This window comes from Amphibalanus amphitrite, unplaced genomic scaffold, assembly GCF_019059575.1.
Source record: "Amphibalanus amphitrite isolate SeventyFive unplaced genomic scaffold, NRLGWU_Aamphi_draft 002122F_arrow, whole genome shotgun sequence".
In the NCBI taxonomy this organism is placed as follows: Eukaryota; Metazoa; Arthropoda; class Thecostraca; order Balanomorpha; family Balanidae; genus Amphibalanus; species Amphibalanus amphitrite.
The window spans coordinates 31,237-35,502 of record NW_024883615.1 but is presented as its reverse complement, the minus strand read 5'-3'; the positions used below and the strand labels follow the sequence as shown (position 1 = coordinate 35,502).

Sequence of the window (4,266 nt, the reverse complement as noted above, 5' to 3'; positions counted from 1 at the left end):
ACGTATTTTACGTGTGCCGCAATATGATTGTCTAGACAGACATACCAGTTTTCTAAATATCGATACTATATCAATATATCAATACAACACCGCCTTACCTTTAGAGAGTGGTCCTGCCGACCGCGCCAATGTTAGATAAAGGCGGTGCTCTCGTCGACCTGTATTCTCACGACCGGTCACCAGCACACACTGACCCCTCTCCTCCCGCGCGGGCCGCCGCGCGCCGCCCGGCGCCCGCAGACGGGTCACGGCGCATGCGCCGCCCAGCGGCGCATGCGCCGCGACCGGCCAGGCTGGGCGGGCGGTGATATTCGCAGTGCACAAAATCACACAATCACAATATCAACAGTAGACTTCACTCGTGATACGCTGTGGGTTCTCTCTTTCTCTCCCCCATCTTCCTCCCTCTCCTCCTCGTTCCCCAACTCTCTCCCCTCTCTCTCTCTCTCTCTCTCTCTCTCTCTCTCTCTCTCTCTTTCTCTCTCTTTCTTTCTCTCTCTCATTTTGTAGCCATGAGGCTGTAGCGGCGGAACATCTTCAATTAAGGGGGGGGGGGAGCACTGCTGACTTTTGGTCTCATTCTTTCCATTTCCATTTCCATGCAACGCCTATCGGGATAATGTTAAAATGGCAAAATCAAGGGGGGCACGGTGCCCCGGTGCCCCCTCCCCCGCTCCGCCGCCTATGCCATGAGGGACGTATATACCTAGGTATGTTTAGTGCAAGGTGCGTTCGCACGTAAAATGTTGCGACACATTTCATATTTGCTGGCTCAAACAGCCACAAACACTCCTTTCTTTTTCTCTCGCAGATTTTCGGCCTCGGGCTGTTCGTTCACTAAGCAATGTGTTCCCATGCATCTGAAAATCGCATGGTAGGAAAAGGACCCATGCATCAAACGGTCGGCGATGCTAACGGAGCTGAGAGATAATTAGGTCCTTTGGAAATTGGATCTACTATGTACATTGTGCATAAATAATGAATAACGGGGATGTATTCTGGTATCAGGCGACAGATAGGCATCGCCATTCTCTGGATAGAATCTGCTGACTACCAGCATTTACGTTAGAAAAGATAACTGAGGGTCGGCAAATAGTGGGATAGGCCCCCTCTGAGGGTAGCTGAGCCCTTCGGCAGGGGTAATGAGGGCGGACCCATGGGAAAATAATAATTTTTAGGATTCATAGCTCGCATAGATTCATAAGCTGCTTGATGTAGAGTATACGCCTGTTTTCTTACTTTGATAGGCTTTTTATCTAATCAGACCATTTTTAGAGCTAGCAGGATTATTGGAATTAGGGGAGACATTTGTCTGACCGGACACGGTCAATCGTAGACTGGAGACTGAGCCCAGCCAGTGGGCAGCCGCCACCCATGACCCACCCCCTTCCCCTTCCCAAGCACTCACTGCACCCGGCTACAGGCGCGCTCCTATGTGAGCTGCCCGATTGCGATATACGTTGCCGGTCCAGCCCGGAACAGGGGGATGAGGCGTGGAGGAGGATTCAACTATCCTGAAGATGGAAAGGACGGATTGACGTCGAATCATCATTCTGTCCTGGCATTGTCTCGAGAAAGAGGTTACACGTGAAGGTCGCTGAGAGTGGGGCCATGAAAATTTTGGATTAGGTGTAAACATGATAAACTGGGAGTCGATTTGTTGTGATGCGCTACGCCTTACGCGGGTAATTTGTTAGAGCCGGATCGGTCCTTTTTTCTTTTTGCTGAGAGTGGGTACGACTAACCTGCAATGGAATTTAACTTTACTCCTAGGAGGGTGGTTAAAAATGATTGCGGATATACGCGTATACGAGAGGCACTGGTTTACTCCCAATCCTCCGTTTAATTGTATTCAGTGTGCACTGTGCAGGGTCTGATAGGTGGAGGTAATGGATCTGTCTAGCTTCCAAAAAGAAAGCATCATCCTGGATACGTGTCGACCACAACTTTAAATGAACAGCAATGGACAACGTAAATGGTTGATAATGACCGTGTTGCTATCTCCCCGTTCGCGAATCATGAAGTTATGCTTCCTCACTGAGGCTCTTAGGCGGGTTATAGAGCATGACTGATGTGGGTTCCGCATTTTCAAGCAATAGTTGTCAACAGTTGATCGATGTTTTGTCAAAACATATTAGCATATACGGCAGTTCAGTGTACTTTATGTCCGTCTGATGTGCCCGTCGTTGCGTTTTCGCAACGCTGATGGCGCCCGGTGTGCCCTTCGTTGCGATTTCGCAACGCATGTTTTTTACGTTTTTCTCGAGAAACTTTTGCTGCAGGCAAAAATTATTTTCGATTCCATACAAGGCCCTGGTAGGAGCATAACATATTTTGATTTCGTCGATTTTCATGATGGTCAATATTCCTGGGCATAAATGGGTTATAAGTGAGCATGAACCTCTTACGGTTAATTCACATGATGGTGAAAACCCTGAACACGTAATTCACATGACGGTGAAAACCCTGAACACAATATTTCTTACGCGAGCTGTTGACTTTACTAATAAAATGACGTCTTCTTCTGAAAACATATAAATTTGATAATTAATCTTTGTTTGAGAGCAAGTTTTCTACTGTTTAGCATTATTATTTATTGATTATAATTTTTATGACTGTTTATAGTGACACAAAACAATTTATTGCCACTTCTTTGCTATTGACGTCATTAAAAACTCAAGTGAAATTTTTGATTGAAAGAGGCAATTGTGGCTCGCACGTCCTTGGGGATTTGAGCGAAGATCATTATTTGGAAAAATCAAAATAGATGAATGTTTTTCTTTCTTGGATGCTCACTAGTGTTTTGATGCCTTGCATATCAAAATAGTTTGAGACTTGCTCAGAAGGCTGCTTCAAGCCTGGCATATCACACCCCAGAAAATATGCAAGGTAAGAAAGAAGCAAGAGTTTTGACTAGACAATCACTTTTTGACAGTCCAATGTCCATCAACTTCAGTTTCATTTTCCATGCCTAACATTGATAATGAAAAGCATCAGGGTCTGTCGTTCTGTCCCACAACCATGCTTCAGGATTTGGCATTAGATGTCTACACTGCTAGTGCTTCTATTCTGGTTCGTTGTTTATGTTTTCTGTTGATGTAGGTACCTACCTACCCATCTTTCTTAACCCCTTGCAAGGGCTTGTGTAGGCATGCGATGCGCATCAGGCTTCAGGACTTCCGCCTAAAGCCAGATGCACAACCACTTAACCTATGATGCTTCATGAGCTTGAGAATCTATAGCCCATTGCAATGTGCTTTTGGCTATATGTTTCAACTAAAAACAACTTAATATATACTATTTGGTTGCATTTCATTGAAAGTATCCACGGCCGGCTGACGGCTGGCTGCCCACAGTTTGCCACGGCTGTGGGCGGCTGTGGCTGTGGAGCCACGGCTGCGGGGCGGCTAGGCTGTGGAAAATTGCAGCCGTGCAGAACTCTACCCCCCCCCCCCCCCCCGCCTCCCGCCTCACCCGGCCAGGTGGCGTCGTAAGAATCATCAATCTGTTCCCGTAGCTGCTCTAAGAAAAATAAAAATATCTATCGGAGGAATTTGGATGGGTTTCGAGAACTATTTAGCCTTCCCTAATCCCAACTTACGTTGAGATGAGGGAGGAGGAGAATAGCGGTTAGATGTGGAATGGGGATAGGACTACATAGTACATAGTGATGCTTGGAGGAGCGACGGAAACGATTTTTTTTTAACGTGAGGATGCTAGAGGAGCCTAGAGGAAGTTGGAACAGCCACGGGGACAGACAGATGGTGTCCCTGTCTTGAATGAGGTTGGTGAACCTGTCGGCGGCTGCTCTCTGGTGTACGAACTACGAAACTGTTTGGTTTCTGTATAGTGGCTAGGCTATAGTGGCGTAATACGATGGGCGTGGCGCTGACCGCATTCGCGCCGGCTGGGGCGGGGCAGCCAAGTGAAAGGAGCTGACTCGGCTCGGCCGCGAATAAGACGTTCTCGTTGAGCATTTGTGGCTCGTTGGTCTAGGGGTATGATTCTCGCTTAGGGTGCGAGAGGTCCCGGGTTCAAATCCCGGACGAGCCCTACCTTTAGAAGAAATTTAAGAGCTGCCTTCCAGGTCATTGCACTTGAGTGTTCTGCAGCACAACTCACATATCACTTCTCCCTCGAATAGAAAATGTTGGGAAGCGCACCTCAGTTTGGTTCCGGGGGCGGTATGTCATTCGGCGCAACTGCTCTTCATTCATGTTGAGGGCAACATCACTCACCATATTATCCAGTCCTACGTGGGGTGTG

General features: G+C 47.5%; 1 non-coding gene across 1 annotated transcript; it reads left to right on the top strand.

The window, feature by feature from the left end:
- Positions 1 to 3,981: 3,981 nt before the first annotated feature.
- On the top strand, positions 3,982 to 4,053 carry Trnap-agg. The gene has a single exon. It is a non-coding gene; the product is annotated as a tRNA-Pro (tRNA).
- Positions 4,054 to 4,266: the final 213 nt, after the last annotated feature.